The sequence below is a fragment of the Hemiscyllium ocellatum genome, chromosome 3, assembly GCF_020745735.1.
Source record: "Hemiscyllium ocellatum isolate sHemOce1 chromosome 3, sHemOce1.pat.X.cur, whole genome shotgun sequence".
In the NCBI taxonomy this organism is placed as follows: domain Eukaryota; kingdom Metazoa; phylum Chordata; class Chondrichthyes; order Orectolobiformes; family Hemiscylliidae; genus Hemiscyllium; species Hemiscyllium ocellatum.
This window is the reverse complement of record NC_083403.1, coordinates 141,856,837-141,876,316: the sequence shown is the minus strand read 5'-3', so window position 1 is coordinate 141,876,316 and position 19,480 is coordinate 141,856,837. Positions and strand designations below refer to the sequence as shown.

General features: G+C 44.6%; 1 protein-coding gene across 5 annotated transcripts in view; it reads right to left on the bottom strand.

The window, feature by feature from the left end:
- Window positions 1-19,480, bottom strand: part of otofa (otoferlin a) — a 446,338-nt gene that overhangs the window by 350,941 nt on the left and 75,917 nt on the right. The window lies entirely within an intron of this gene.

Sequence of the window (19,480 nt, the reverse complement as noted above, 5' to 3'; positions counted from 1 at the left end):
GCATCATTTACCCCTGTTACACTGCATCATTTACCCGTGTCGCACTGCATCATTTACCCGTGTCGCACTGCATCATTTACCTGGGTAATACTGCATCATTCACCCCTATAACCCTGCATCATTTGCCCGTGTCACACTGCATCATTTACCCGTGTCACACTGCATCATTTACCCCCGACATAGACTGCATCATTTACCCCCGACATACACTGCATCATTTACCCCTGTTACACTGCATCATTTACCCGTGTCGCGCTGCATCATTTACTGTGTTACACTGCATCATTTACCCTGTGTTGCACTGCATCATTTTCCTGACATACCCTGCATCATTTACCCGTGTCGTGCAGCATCATTTACCCGTGTTACACTGCATCATTTACCCGTGTCGCGCTGCATCATTTACCCGTGTCGCGCTGCATCATTTACCCGTGTCGCGCTGCATCATTTACCCGGGTTACACTGCATCATTTACCCCGTTACACTGCATCGTTTACCCGTGTTACACTGCATCATTTACCCGTATTGCACTGCATCATTTTCCCCACATACACTGCATCATTTACCCCTGCTATACTGCATCATTTACCCCTGTTACACTGCATCATTTACCCATGTTGCAATGCGTCATTTACCCGGGTTACACTGCGTAATTTACCCGTGTTACACTGCGTAATTTACCCCTGTTACACTGCATCATTTACCCCTGTTACACTGCATCATTTACCCCTGTAACACTGCATCGTTTACCCGTGTTACACTGCATCATTTACCCGTATTGCACTGCATCATTTTCCCCACATACACTACATCATTTACCCCTGTTACACTGCATCATTTACCCGTGTCGCGCTGCATCATTTACCCGTGTTACACTGCATCATTTACCCGTGTTACACTGCATCATTTACCGTGTTGCACTGCATCATTTACCCATGTTGCACTGCATCATTTTCCTAACATCCACTGCATCATTTACCCGTGTTACACTGCATCAATTACCTGTGTTACACTGCAACATTTACACGTGTTACACTGCATCATGTTTTCATGTTGCATTGCATCGCATCATTTACTCCTGTTACAGCGCGTCATGTACATGTGTTAGACTGCATCATTTACCCCTGTTACACTGCATCATTTACCTGTGTTAGACTGCATCATTTACCCCATGTTACACTGCATCATTTACCCGTGTTATACTGCATCATTTACCCATATTACACTGCAACATTTACACGTGTTGCACTGCATCATTTACCCCTGTTACACTGCATCATTTACCCCTGTTACACTGCATCATTTACCCATGTTGCACTGCATCATTTTCCTGACATACACTGCATCATTTACCCGTGTTACACTGCATCAATTACCCTTGTTAACTGCATCAATTACCCCTGTTACACTGCATCATTTACCCCTGTTACACTGCATCATTTACCCGTGTCGCACTGCATCATTTACCCGTGTCGCACTGCATCATTTACCTGGGTAATACTGCATCATTCACCCCTATAACCCTGCATCATTTGCCCGTGTCACACTGCATCATTTACCCGTGTCACACTGCATCATTTACCCGTGTTACGCTGCATCATTTACTTGTGTTGCACTGCATCATTTACCCGTGTTACACAGCATCATTTACCCGGGTTACACTGCATCATTTACCCATATTACACTGCATCATTTACCAATATTGCACTGCATCATTTACCCGTGTTGCACTGCATCATTTACCCGTGTTACACAGCATCATTTACCCGTGTTACACTGTATCATTTACCCGGGTTACACTGCATCATTTACACACATTACACTGCATCATTTACCCGTGGTATACTGCATCATTTACCCATATTACACTGCATCATTTACCCGTGTTGCTCTGCATCATTTACCCCTGTTACACTGCATCATTTACCCATGTTGCACTGCATCATTTTCCTGACATACACTGTATCATTTACCCCTGTTACACTGCATCATTTACCCCTGTTACACTGCATCATTTACCCTTGTTACACTGCATCATTTACCCATGTTGCACTGCATCATTTTCCTGACATACACTGCATCATTTACCCCTGTTACACAGCATCATTTACCCCGTGTTACACTGCATCATTTACCCCGTTACACAGCATCATTTACCCGTGTCACGCTGCATCATTTACCCGTGTCACGCTGCATCATTTACCCGTGTTACACTGCATCGTTTACCGTGTTACACTGCATCATTTACCCTGTGTTGCACTGCATCATTTTCCTGACATACCCTGCATCATTTACCCGTGTCGCGCTGCATCATTTACCCGTGTCGCGCTGCATCATTTACCCGTGTTACACTGCATCATTTACCCGTATTGCACTGCATCATTTTCCTGACATACACTGCATCATTTACCCCTGTTACACTGCATCATTTACCCGTGTCGCGCTGCATCATTTACCCGGTTTACACTGCATCATTTACCCGTGTTACACTGCATCATTTACCCGTATTGCACTGCATCATTTTCCCCACATACACTGCATCATTTACCCCTGCTATACTGCATCATTTACCCGTGTTACACTGCATCATTTACCCGTGTTACACTGCATCATTTACCCATGTCGCACTGCATCATTTACCTGGGTAATACTGCATCATTCACCCCTATAACCCTGCATCATTTGCCCGTGTCACACTGCATCATTTACCCGTGTCACACTGCATCATTTACCCGTGTTACACTGTATCATTTACACATATTACACTGCATCATTTACCTGTGTTACGCTGCATCATTTACCTGTGTTACACTGCATCATTTACTTGTGTTGCACTGTATCATTTACCCGGATTACACTGCATCATTTACACACATTACACTGCATCATTTACCCGTGTTACACTGTATCATTTACCCGTGTTACACTGCATCATTTACCCGTGTCACACTGCATCATTTACCCGTGTCGCGCTGCATCATTTACCCGTGTTACACTGCATCGTTTACCCGTGTTACACTGCATCATTTACTTGTGTTGCACTGTATCATTTACCCGGATTACACTGCATCATTTACACACATTACACTGTATCATTTACCCGTGTTACACTGTATCATTTACCCGTGTTACACTGTATCATTTACCCGGGTTACACTGCATCATTTACACACATTACACAGCATCATTTACCCATATTACACAGCATCATTTACCCGTGTTACACAGCATCATTTACACACATTACACTGTATCATTTACCCGTGGTATACTGCATCATTTACCCATATTACACTGCATCATTTACCCGTGTTGCTCTGCATCATTTACCCCTGTTACACTGCATCATTTACCCATGTTGCACTGCATCATTTTCCTGACATACACTGTATCATTTACCCGTGTTACACAGCATCATTTACCCCTGTTACACTGCATCATTTACCCCTGTTACACTGCATCATTTACCCGTGTCGCGCTGCATCATTTACCCGTGTCGCGCTGCATCATTTACCCGTGTTACACTGCATCATTTACCGTGTTACACTGCATCATTTACCCTGTGTTGCACTGCATCATTTTCCTGACATACCCTGCATCATTTACCCCTGTCGCGCTGCATCATTTACCCGTGTTACACTGCATCATTTACCCGTATTGCACTGCATCATTTTCCTGACATACACTGCATCATTTACCCCTGTTACACTGCATCATTTACCCCTGTTACACTGCATCATTTACCCATGTCGCACTGCATCATTTACCTGGGTAATACTGCATCATTCACCCCTATAACCCTGCATCATTTGCCCGTGTCACACTGCATCATTTACCCGTGTCACACTGCATCATTTACCCGTGTCACACTGCATCATTTACCCGTGTTACACTGCATCATTTACCCCTGTTACACTGCATCGTTTACCCCTGCTATACTGCATCATTTACCCGTGTCACACTGCATCATTTACCCGTGTCACACTGCATCATTTACCCGTGTTACACTGTATCATTTACACATATTACACTGCATCATTTACCCGTGTTACGCTGCATCATTTACCTGTGTTACACTGTATCATTTACCCGTGTTACACAGCATCATTTACACACATTACACTGTATCATTTACCCGTGGTATACTGCATCATTTACCCATATTACACTGCATCATTTACCCGTGTTGCTCTGCATCATTTACCCCTGTTACACTGCATAATTTACCCATGTTGCACTGCATCATTTTCCTGACATACACTGTATCATTTACCCCTGTTACACTGTATCATTTACCCCTGTTACACTGCATCATTTACCCGTGTTACACTGCACCATTTACCGTGTTACACTGCATCATTTACCCGTGTTACACTGCATCATTTACCCATGTTGCACTGCATCATTTTCCTGACATACACTGCATCATTTACCCCTGTTACACAGCATCATTTACCCGTGTCGCGCTGCATCATTTACCCGTGTCGCGCTGCATCATTTACCCGTGTCGCGCTGCATCATTTTCCTGACATACACTGCATCATTTACCCGTGTTACACAGCATCATTTACCCGTGTTACACTGCATCATTTACCCCTGTTACACAGCATCATTTACCCGTGTCGCGCTGCATCATTTACCCGTGTCGCGCTGCATCATTTACCCGTGTTACACTGCATCATTTTCCTGACATACACTGCATCATTTACCCCTGTTACACAGCATCATTTACCCGTGTTGCTCTGCATCATTTACCCCTGTTACACAGCATCATTTACCCGTGTTGCTCTGCATCATTTACCCCTGTTACACTGCATCATTTACCCGTGTCGCGCTGCATCATTTACCCGTGTCGCGCTGCATCATTTACCCGTGTCGCGCTGCATCATTTACCCGTGTTACACTGCATAATTTTCCTGACATACACTGCATCATTTACCCGTGTTGCTCTGCATCATTTACCCCTGTTACACTGCATCATTTACCCCTGTTACACTGCATCATTTCCCCATGTTGCTCTGCATCATTTTCCTGACATACACTGCATCATTTACCCGTGGTATACTGCATCATTTACCCATATTACACTGCATCATTTACCCGTGTTGCTCTGCATCATTTACCCCTGTTACACTGCATCATTTCCCCATGTTACACTGCATCATTTACCGTGTTACACTGCATCATTTACTCGTGTTACACTGCATCATTTACCCGTGTTGCACTGCATCATTTTCCTGACATACACTGCATCATTTACCCGGTGTTACACTGCATCATTTACCGTGTTACACTGCATCATTTACCCGTATTGCACTGCATCATTTTCCCCACATACACTGCATCATGTACCCCTGCTATACTGCATCATTTACCCGTGTTACACTGCATCATTTACCCGTGTCACACTGCATCATTTACACACATTACACAGCATCATTTACCCGTGTTGCACTACATCATTTACCCGTGTTACACAGCATCATTTACACACATTACACTGTATCATTTACCCGTGGTATACTGCATCATTTACCCATATTACACTGCATCATTTACCCGTGTTGCTCTGCATCATTTACCCCTGTTACACTGCATAATTTACCCATGTTGCACTGCATCATTTTCCTGACATACACTGTATCATTTACCCCTGTTACACTGCATCATTTACCCCTGTTACACTGCACCATTTACCGTGTTACACTGCGTCATTTACCCTGTGTTGCACTGCATCATTTTCCTGAAATACCCTGCATCATTTACCCGTGTCGCGCTGCATCATTTACCCGTGTCGCGCTGCATCATTTACCCGTGTTACGCTGCATCATTTTCCTGACATACACTGCATCATTTACCCCTGTTACACAGCATCATTTGCCCGGGTTACACTGCATCATTTACCCTGTTACACTGCATCATTTACCCGTGTTACACTGCATCATTTACCCGTGTTGCACTGCATCATTTTCCTTACATACACTGCATCATTTACCCCTGTTACACTGCATCATTTACCCGTGTTACACTGTATCATTTACCCGGGTTACACTGCATCATTTACCCGTGTTGCACTGCATCATTTTCCTGACATATACTGCATCATTTACCCCGTGTTACACTGCATCATTTACCCATGTTGCACTGCATCATTTTCCTGACATACACTGCATCATTTACCCCTGTTACACTGTATCATTTACCCATGTTGCATCGCATCATTTTCCTGACATACACTGCATTATTTACCCGTGTTACACTTCTTCATTTACCCGTGTTGCACTGCGTCATTTACCCGTGTTGCACTGCGTCATTTACCCGTGTTACACAGCGTCATTTACCCGTGTTACACAGCGTCATTTACCCCTGTTACACTGCATCATTTACCCCTGTTACACTGCATCATTTACCTGTGTCACACTGCATCATTTACCTGTGTCACACTGCATCATTAACCCGTGTCACACTGCATCATTAACCCGTGTCACACTGCATCATTAACCCATGTCACACTGCATCATTTGCCCGTGTCACACTGCATCACTTACCAGTGTTACACTGTATCATTTACCCGTGTTGCACTGCATCATTTACCCGTGTTACACTGTATCATTTTCCCCTGTCACACTGCATCATTTTCCCCTGTTACACTGCATCATTTACCCGTGTCACACTGCATCATTTTCCCCTGTTACACTGCATCATTTACCCCTGTTACACTGCATCATTTTCCTGACATACACTGCATCATTTACCGTGTTACACTGTGTCATTTATCCGTGTTACACTGCATCATTTACCCGTGTTACACTGCATCATTTACCCATGTTGCACTGCGTCATTTTCCTGACATACACTGCATCATTTACCCGAGTTACACAGCATCATTTACCGTGTTACACTGCGTCATTTACCTGTGTTACACTGCGTCATTTACCTGTGTTACACTGCGTCATTTACAGGTGTCGCACTGCATCATTTACCCCGTGTCACACTGCATCATTTACATGTGTCGCACTGCATCATTTACCCATGTCACACTGCATCATTTACCCGTGTCACACTGCGTCATTTACCCATGTTGCATCGCATCATTTACCCGTGTCGCGCGGCATCATTTACCCCTGTTACACAGCATCATTTACCCTGTGTTACACTGCATCATTTACCCATGTTACACTGCATCATTTTCCTGACATACACTGCATCATTTACCCGTGTTACACTTCTTCATTTACCCGTGTTGCACTGCGTCATTTACCCGTGTTACACAGCATCATTTACCCGTGTTACACAGCATCATTTACCCGTGTTACACTGCATCATTTACCCTGTGTTGCACTGCATCATTTACCCGTATTGCACTGCATCATTTTCCCCACATACACTGCATCATGTACCCCTGCTATACTGCATCATTTACCCGTGTTACACTGCATCATTTACCCGTGTCACACTGCATCATTTACACACATTACACAGCATCATTTACCCGTGTTGCACTACATCATTTACCCGTGTTACACAGCATCATTTACACACATTACACTGTATCATTTACCCGTGGTATACTGCATCATTTACCCATATTACACTGCATCATTTACCCGTGTTGCTCTGCATCATTTACCCCTGTTACACTGCATAATTTACCCATGTTGCACTGCATCATTTTCCTGACATACACTGTATCATTTACCCCTGTTACACTGCATCATTTACCCCTGTTACACTGCACCATTTACCGTGTTACACTGCGTCATTTACCCTGTGTTGCACTGCATCATTTTCCTGAAATACCCTGCATCATTTACCCGTGTCGCGCTGCATCATTTACCCGTGTCGCGCTGCATCATTTACCCGTGTCGCGCTGCATCATTTACCCGTGTTACGCTGCATCATTTTCCTGACATACACTGCATCATTTACCCCTGTTACACAGCATCATTTGCCCGGGTTACACTGCATCATTTACCCTGTTACACTGCATCATTTACCCGTGTTACACTGCATCATTTACCCGTGTTACACTGCATCATTTACCCATGTTGCACTGCATCATTTTCCTTACATACACTGCATCATTTACCCCTGTTACACTGCATCATTTACCCGTGTTACACTGTATCATTTACCCGGGTTACACTGCATCATTTACCCGTGTTGCACTGCATCATTTTCCTGACATATACTGCATCATTTACCCCGTGTTACACTGCATCATTTACCCATGTTGCACTGCATCATTTTCCTGACATACACTGCATCATTTACCCCTGTTACACTGTATCATTTACCCATGTTGCATCGCATCATTTTCCTGACATACACTGCATTATTTACCCGTGTTACACTTCTTCATTTACCCGTGTTGCACTGCGTCATTTACCCGTGTTGCACTGCGTCATTTACCCGTGTTACACAGCGTCATTTACCCGTGTTACACAGCGTCATTTACCCCTGTTACACTGCATCATTTACCCCTGTTACACTGCATCATTTACCTGTGTCACACTGCATCATTTACCTGTGTCACACTGCATCATTAACCCGTGTCACACTGCATCATTAACCCGTGTCACACTGCATCATTAACCCATGTCACACTGCATCATTTGCCCGTGTCACACTGCATCACTTACCAGTGTTACACTGTATCATTTACCCGTGTTGCACTGCATCATTTACCCGTGTTACACTGTATCATTTTCCCCTGTCACACTGCATCATTTTCCCCTGTTACACTGCATCATTTACCCGTGTCACACTGCATCATTTTCCTGACATACACTGCATTATTTACCCGTGTTACACTTCTTCATTTACCCGTGTTGCACTGCGTCATTTACCCGTGTTGCACTGCGTCATTTACCCGTGTTACACAGCGTCATTTACCCGTGTTACACAGCGTCATTTACCCCTGTTACACTGCATCATTTTCCTGACATACACTGCATCATTTACCGTGTTACACTGTGTCATTTATCCGTGTTACACTGCATCATTTACCCGTGTTACACTGCATCATTTACCCATGTTGCACTGCGTCATTTTCCTGACATACACTGCATCATTTACCCGAGTTACACAGCATCATTTACCGTGTTACACTGCGTCATTTACCTGTGTTACACTGCGTCATTTACCTGTGTTACACTGCGTCATTTACAGGTGTCGCACTGCATCATTTACCCCGTGTCACACTGCATCATTTACATGTGTCACACTGCATCATTTACATGTGTCGCACTGCATCATTTACCCATGTCACACTGCATCATTTACCCGTGTCACACTGCGTCATTTACCCATGTTGCATCGCATCATTTACCCGTGTCGCGCGGCATCATTTACCCCTGTTACACAGCATCATTTACCCTGTGTTACACTGCATCATTTACCCATGTTACACTGCATCATTTTCCTGACATACACTGCATCATTTACCCGTGTTACACTTCTTCATTTACCCGTGTTGCACTGCGTCATTTACCCGTGTTACACAGCATCATTTACCCGTGTTACACTTCTTCATTTACCCGTGTTGCACTGCGTCATTTACCCGTGTTACACAGCATCATTTACCCGTGTTACACAGCATCATTTACCCGTGTTACACTGCATCATTTACCCTGTGTTGCACTGCATCATTTTCCTGACATACACTGCATCATTTACCCGTGTTAAACTGCATCATTTACCGTGTTACACTGCATCATTTACCCTGTGTTGCACTGCATCATTTTACTGACATACCCTGCATCATTTACCCGTGTCGCGCTGCATCATTTACCCGTGTCACGCTGCATCATTTACCCGTATTACACTGCATCATTTTCCTGACATACACTGCATCATTTACCCCTGTTACACAGCATCATTTACCCGTGTCGCGCTGCATCATTTACCCGTGTCGCGCTGCATCATTTACCCCTGTTACACTGCATCATTTACCCCTGTTACACTGCATCATTTACCCCTGTTACACTGCATCGTTTACCCCTGTTACACTGCATCATTTACCCGTATTGCACTGCATCATTTTCCCCACATACACTGCATCATGTACCCCTGCTATACTGCATCATTTACCCGTGTTACACTGCATCATTTACCCGTGTCACACTGCATCATTTACACACATTACACAGCATCATTTACCCGTGTTGCACTACATCATTTACCCGTGTTACACAGCATCATTTACACACATTACACTGTATCATTTACCCGTGGTATACTGCATCATTTACCCATATTACACTGCATCATTTACCCGTGTTGCTCTGCATCATTTACCCCTGTTACACTGCATAATTTACCCATGTTGCACTGCATCATTTTCCTGACATACACTGTATCATTTACCCCTGTTACACTGCATCATTTACCCCTGTTACACTGCACCATTTACCGTGTTACACTGCGTCATTTACCCTGTGTTGCACTGCATCATTTTCCTGAAATACCCTGCATCATTTACCCGTGTCGCGCTGCATCATTTACCCGTGTCGCGCTGCATCATTTACCCGTGTCGCGCTGCATCATTTACCCGTGTCGCGCTGCATCATTTACCCGTGTTACGCTGCATCATTTTCCTGACATACACTGCATCATTTACCCCTGTTACACAGCATCATTTGCCCGGGTTACACTGCATCATTTACCCTGTTACACTGCATCATTTACCCGTGTTACACTGCATCATTTACCCGTGTTACACTGCATCATTTACCCATGTTGCACTGCATCATTTTCCTTACATACACTGCATCATTTACCCCTGTTACACTGCATCATTTACCCCTGTTACACTGTATCATTTACCCGGGTTACACTGCATCATTTACCCGTGTTGCACTGCATCATTTTCCTGACATATACTGCATCATTTACCCCGTGTTACACTGCATCATTTACCCATGTTGCACTGCATCATTTTCCTGACATACACTGCATCATTTACCCCTGTTACACTGTATCATTTACCCATGTTGCATCGCATCATTTTCCTGACATACACTGCATTATTTACCCGTGTTACACTTCTTCATTTACCCGTGTTGCACTGCGTCATTTACCCGTGTTGCACTGCGTCATTTACCCGTGTTACACAGCGTCATTTACCCCTGTTACACTGCATCATTTACCCCTGTTACACTGCATCATTTACCTGTGTCACACTGCATCATTTACCTGTGTCACACTGCATCATTAACCCGTGTCACACTGCATCATTAACCCGTGTCACACTGCATCATTAACCCATGTCACACTGCATCATTTGCCCGTGTCACACTGCATCACTTACCAGTGTTACACTGTATCATTTACCCGTGTTGCACTGCATAATTTACCCGTGTTACACTGTATCATTTACCCGTGTCACACTGCATCATTTACCGTGTTGCACTGCCTCATTTACCGTGTTACACTGCCTCATTTTCCCCTGTCACACTGCATCATTTTCCCCTGTTACACTGCATCATTTTCCCCTGTTACACTGCATCATTTACCCGTGTCACACTGCATCATTTACCCCTGTTACACTGCATCATTTTCCTGACATACACTGCATCATTTACCGTGTTACACTGTGTCATTTATCCGTGTTACACTGCATCATTTACCCGTGTTACACTGCATCATTTACCCATGTTGCACTGCGTCATTTTCCTGACATACACTGCATCATTTACCCGAGTTACACAGCATCATTTACCGTGTTACACTGCGTCATTTACCTGTGTTACACTGCGTCATTTACCTGTGTTACACTGCGTCATTTACAGGTGTCGCACTGCATCATTTACCCCGTGTCACACTGCATCATTTACATGTGTCACACTGCATCATTTACATGTGTCGCACTGCATCATTTACCCATGTCACACTGCATCATTTACCCGTGTCACACTGCGTCATTTACCCATGTTGCATCGCATCATTTACCCGTGTCGCGCGGCATCATTTACCCCTGTTACACAGCATCATTTACCCTGTGTTACACTGCATCATTTACCCATGTTACACTGCATCATTTTCCTGACATACACTGCATCATTTACCCGTGTTACACTTCTTCATTTACCCGTGTTGCACTGCGTCATTTACCCGTGTTACACAGCATCATTTACCCGTGTTACACTGCATCATTTACCCGTGTTACACTGCATCATTTACCCTTGTTACACTGTATCATTTACCCGTGGTATACTGCATCATTTACCCGTGTTGCTCTGCATCATTTACCCCTGTTACACTGCATCATTTACCCATATTGCACCGCATCATTTTCCTGACATACACTGCGTCATTTACCCGTGTTACACTGCGTCATTTACCCGTGTCGCGCTGCATCATTTACCCGTGTCGCGCTGCATCATTTACCCGTGTCGCACTGCATCATTTACCCGTGTCACACTGCACCATTTACACGTGTCGCACTGCATCATTTACCCGTGTTACACTGCATCATTTACCATGTGTTATGCTTCATCATTTACATGTATTACAATGCATCATTTACCCGTGTTACACTGCATCATTTACCCGTGTCGCACTGCATCATTTACCCGTGTCACACTGCACCATTTACACGTGTTACACAGCATCATTTACCCCTGTTACACTGCATCATTTACCCGTCGTAAAAAACATCATTTACCCGAGTAATACTGCATCATTTCCCCAGGTTACGCTGCACCATTTACCTGTATTTCACTGCAACATCTACCCGTGTTACACTGCATCATCTATCCTTGTTACACTGCACTATTTACCCGCATTGCAGTGCATCATTTGCTGTGTTACACTGCATCATTTACCCGTGTTACACTGCATCATGTTTGCATGTTGCATTGCATCGCATCATTTACTCCTGTTACAGCGCGTCATGTACATGTGTTACACTGCATCATTTGCCCGTGTTACACTGCATCATTTGCCCGTGTTACACTCCATCATTTACCCGTGTTACACTGCATCATTTATCTGTGTCACACTGCATCATTTACCCGTGTCACACTGCGTCATTTTCCCGTGTCACACTGCGTCATTTTCCCGTGTTACACTGCATCATTTACCCATGATACACTGCATCATTTACCCATGTTACACTGCATCATTTACCCATGTTACACTGCATCATTTACCGATATTACACTGCATCATTTTCCTGATATACACTGCGCCATTTACCCGTGTTACACTGCATCATTTACCCGTGTTACACTGCAGCATTTACCCGTGTTACACTGCGTCATTTACCCGTGTCGCGCTGCATCATTTACCCGTGTCGCGCTGCACCGTTTACCCGTGTCGCGCTGCACCATTTACACATGTCGCACTGCATCATTTACCCCGTGTTACACTGCATCATTTACCCGGGTTACACTGCATCATTTACCCGTGTCACACTGCATCATTTACCCGTGTCGCACTGCACCATTTACACGTGTCACACTGCACCATTTACACGTGTCGCACTGCACCATTTACACGTGTCACACTGCACCATTTACACGTGTCACACTGCACCATTTACCCCGTGTTACACTGCATCATTTACCCCGTGTTACACTGCATCATTTACCCATGTTACACTGCATCATTTACCCATGTTGCACTGCATCATTTTCCTGACATACACTGCATCATTTACCCGTGTTACACAGCATCATTTACCGTGTTACACTGCAGCATTTACCCGTGTCACACTGCAGCATTTACCTGTGTCACACTGCAGCATTTACCTGTGTCACACTGCACCATTTACACGTGTCGCACTGCATCATTTACCCGGTGTTACACTGCATCATTTACCCGGTGTTACACTGCATCATTTGCCCGTGTTACACTGCATCATTTGCCCGTGTTACACTGCTTCATTTACCCGTGTCACACTGCATCATTTCCCCTTGTTAAACAGTATCATTCACCCGGGTAATACTGCATCATTTCCCCAGGTTACACTGCACTATTTACCGGTATTTCACTGCAACATTTAACCGTATAACACGGTATCATCTACCCGTGTTACACTGCATCATCTATCCTTGTTACACTGCGCTATTTACCCGCATTGCAGTGCATCATTTGCCCGTGTTAACTGCATCATTTACCCTTGTTAACTGCATCAATTACCCGTGTTACACTGCATCATTTACCCCTGTTACACTGCATCATTTACCCTTGTTAACTGCATCAATTACCCGTGTTACACTGCATCATTTACCCCGTGTTACACTGCACCATTTACACGTGTCGCACTGCATCATTTACCCCGTGTTACACTGCATCATTTACCCGTGTTACACTGCATCATTTACCGTGTTACACTGCATCATTTACCGTGTTACACTGCGTCATTTATCCGTGTTACACTGCATCATTTACCCGAGTTACACTGCACCATTTACCTGTGTTTCACTGCAACGTTTAACCCTTTAACACGGTATCATCTACCCGTGTTACACTGCATCATCCATCCTTGTTACACTGCGCTATTTACCCGCATTGCAGTGCATCATTTGCCCGTGTTAACTGCATCATTTACCCGTGTTACACTGCATCAATTACCCGTGTCGCACTGCATCATTTACCTGGGTAATACAGCATCATTTCCACGTGTTACACTGCATCATTTACCATGTGTTACGCTTCATCATTTACATGTATTACAATGCATCATTTACCCGTGTTACATTGTATCATTTACCCATATTACACTGCATCATTTACCCGTATTGCACCGCATCATTTTCCTGACATACACTGCGTCATTTACCCGTGTCGCACTGCATCATTTACCCGTGTCGCACTGCACCATTTACACGTGTCGCACTGCATCATTTACCCGTGTCACACTGCATCATTTACCTGTGTCACACTGCATCATTTCCACGTGTTACACAGCATCATTTACCCCTGTTACACTGCATCATTTACCCGTCGTAAAAAGCATCATTTACCCGAGTAATACTGCATCATTTCCCCAGGTTACGCTGCACCATTTACCTGTATTTCACTGCAACATCTACCCGTGTTACACTGCATCATCTATCCTTGTTACACTGCGCTATTTACCCGCATTGCAGTGTATCATTTGCTGTGTTACACTGCATCATTTACCCGTGTTACACTGCATCAATTACCCATGTAACACTGCAACATTTACATGTGTTACACTGCATCATGTTTGCATGTTGCATTGCATCGCATCATTTACTCCTGTTACAGAGCATCATGTACATGTGTTACACTGCATCATTTACCCGTGTCACACTGCATCATTTATCTGTGTCACACTGCATCATTTATCTGTGTCACACTGCATCATTTTCCCGTGTCACACTGCGTCATGTACCCGTGTTACACTGCGTCATTTTCCCGTGTCACACTGTGTCATTTACCCGTGTTACACTGCGCCATTTACCCGTTTTACACTGCATCATTTACCCGTGTTACACTGCATCATTTACCCCTGTTACACGGCATCATTTACCCTGTGTTACGCTGCATCATTTACCCATGTTGCACTGTGTCATGTTCCTGACATACACTGCAGCATTTACCCGTGTCGCGCTGCATCATTTACCCGTGTCGCGCTGCACCGTTTACCCGTGTCGCGCTGCACCGTTTACCCGTGTCGCGCTGCACCGTTTACCCGTGTCGCGCTGCACCGTTTACCCGTGTCGCACTGCACCATTTACACATGTCGCACTGCATCATTTACCCCTGTTACACTGCATCATTTACCCGTGTTACACTGCATCATTTCCCCAGGTTACACTGCACCATTTACCGGTATTTCACTGCAACATTTAACCGTGTAACACGGTATCATTTACCCGTGTTACACTGCATCATCTATCCTTGTTACACTGCGCTATTTACCCGCATTGCAGTGCATCATTTGCCCGTGTTAACTGCATCATTTGCCCTTGTTAACTGCATCAATTACCGTGTTACACTGCATCATTTACCCCTGTTACACTGCATCATTTACCCGTGTTACACAGCATCATTTACCGTGTTACACTGCAGCATTTACCCGTGTCACACTGCAGCATTTACCCGTGTCACACTGCAGCATTTACCTGTGTCACACTGCACCATTTACACGTGTCGCACTGCATCATTTACCCGGTGTTACACTGCATCATTTACCCGGTGTTACACTGCATCATTTACCCGGTGTTACACTGCATCATTTGCCCGTGTTACACTGCTTCATTTACCCGTGTCACACTGCATCATTTACCCGTGTCACACTGCATCATTTCCCCTTGTTAAACAGTATCATTCACCCGGGTAATACTGCATCATTTCCCCAGGTTACACTGCACTATTTACCGGTATTTCACTGCAACATTTAACCGTATAACACGGTATCATCTACCCGTGTTACACTGCATCATCTATCCTTGTTACACTGCGCTATTTACCCGCATTGCAGTGCATCATTTGCCCGTGTTAACTGCATCATTTACCCTTGTTAACTGCATCAATTACCCGTGTTACACTGCATCATTTACCCCTGTTACACTGCATCATTTACCCTTGTTAACTGCATCAATTACCCGTGTTACACTGCATCATTTACCCGTGTCGCGCTGCATCATCTATCCTTGTTACACTGCGCTATTTACCCGCATTGCAGTGCATCATTTGCCCGTGTTAACTGCATCATTTACCCTTGTTAACTGCATCAATTACCCGTGTTACACTGCATCATTTACCCCTGTTACACTGCATCATTTACCCTTGTTAACTGCATCAATTACCCGTGTCGCGCTGCATCATTTACCCGTGTCGCGCTGCACCGTTTACCCGTGTCGCGCTGCACCGTTTACCCGTGTCGCGCTGCACCGTTTACCCGTGTCGCACTGCACCATTTACACATGTCGCACTGCATCATTTACCCCTGTTACACTGCATCATTTACCCGTGTCACACTGCATCATTTCCCCTTGTTAAACAGTATCATTCACCCGGGTAATACTGCATCATTTCCCCAGGTTACACTGCACCATTTACCGGTATTTCACTGCAACATTTAACCGTGTAACACGGTATCATTTACCCGTGTTACACTGCATCATCTATCCTTGTTACACTGCGCTATTTACCCGCATTGCAGTGCATCATTTGCCCGTGTTAACTGCATCAATTACCGTGTTACACTGCATCATTTACCCCTGTTACACTGCATCATTTACCCCTGTTACACTGCATCATTTACCCGTGTTACACAGCATCATTTACCGTGTTACACTGCAGCATTTACCCGTGTCACACTGCAGCATTTACCTGTGTCACACTGCAGCATTTACCTGTGTCACACTGCACCATTTACACGTGTCGCACTGCATCATTTACCCGGTGTTACACTGCATCATTTACCCGGTGTTACACTGCATCATTTACCCGGTGTTACACTGCATCATTTGCCCGTGTTACACTGCATCATTTGCCCGTGTTACACTGCTTCATTTACCCGTGTCACACTGCATCATTTACCCGTGTCACACTGCATCATTTCCCCTTGTTAAACAGTATCATTCACCCGGGTAATACTGCATCATTTCCCCAGGTTACACTGCACTATTTACCGGTATTTCACTGCAACATTTAACCGTATAACACGGTATCATCTACCCGTGTTACACTGCATCATCTATCCTTGTTACACTGCGCTATTTACCCGCATTGCAGTGCATCATTTGCCCGTGTTAACTGCATCATTTACCCTTGTTAACTGCATCAATTACCCGTGTTACACTGCATCATTTACCCCTGTTACACTGCATCATTTACCCTTGTTAACTGCATCAATTACCCGTGTTACACTGCATCATTTACCCCGTGTTACACTGCACCATTTACACGTGTCGCACTGCATCATTTACCCCGTGTTACACAGCATCATTTACCCGTGTTACACTGCATCATTTACCCGTGTTACACTGCATCATTTACCGTGTTACACTGCGTCATTTATCCGTGTTACACTGCATCATTTACCCGAGTTACACTGCACCATTTACCTGTGTTTCACTGCAACGTTTAACCCTTTAACACGGTATCATCTACCCGTGTTACACTGCATCATCCATCCTTGTTACACTGCGCTATTTACCCGCATTGCAGTGCATCATTTGCCCGTGTTAACTGCATCATTTACCCGTGTTACACTGCATCAATTACCCGTGTCGCACTGCATCATTTACCTGGGTAATACAGCATCATTTCCACGTGTTACACTGCATCATTTACCATGTGTTACGCTTCATCATTTACATGTATTACAATGCATCATTTACCCGTGTTACACTGTATCATTTACCCATATTACACTGCATCATTTACCCGTATTGCACCGCATCATTTTCCTGACATACACTGCGTCATTTACCCGTGTCGCACTGCATCATTTACCCGTGTCGCACTGCACCATTTACACGTGTCGCACTGCATCATTTACCCGTGTCACACTGCATCATTTACCTGTGTCACACTGCATCATTTCCACGTGTTACACAGCATCATTTACCCCTGTTACACTGCATCATTTACCCGTCGTAAAAAGCATCATTTACCCGAGTAATACTGCATCATTTCCCCAGGTTACGCTGCACCATTTACCTGTATTTCACTGCAACATCTACCCGTGTTACACTGCATCATCTATCCTTGTTACACTGCGCTATTTACCCGCATTGCAGTGTATCATTTGCTGTGTTACACTGCATCATTTACCCGTGTTACACTGCATCAATTACCCATGTAACACTGCAACATTTACATGTGTTACACTGCATCATGTTTGCATGTTGCATTGCATCGCATCATTTACTCCTGTTACAGCGCATCATGTACATGTGTTACACTCCATCATTTACCCGTGTCACACTGCATCATTTATCTGTGTCACACTGCATCATTTTCCCGTGTCACACTGCGTCATGTACCCGTGTTACACTGCATCATGTACCCGTGTTACACTGCGTCATTTTCCCGTGTCACACTGTGTCATTTACCCGTGTTACACTGCGCCATTTACCCGTGTTACACTGCATCATTTACCCGTGTTACACTGCATTATATACCCGTTTTACACTGCATCATTTACCCTGTGCTCCACTGCATCATTTACCCCTGTTACACGGCATCATTTACCCTGTGTTACGCTGCATCATTTACCCATGTTGCACTGTGTCATGTTCCTGACATACACTGCAGCATTTACCCGTGTCGCGCTGCATCATTTACCCGTGTCGCGCTGCACCGTTTACCCGTGTCGCGCTGCACCGTTTACCCGTGTCGCGCTGCACCGTTTACCCGTGTCGCACTGCACCATTTACACATGTCGCACTGCATCATTTACCCGTGTCACACTGCATCATTTCCCCTTGTTAAACAGTATCATTCACCCGGGTAATACTGCATCATTTCCCCAGGTTACACTGCACCATTT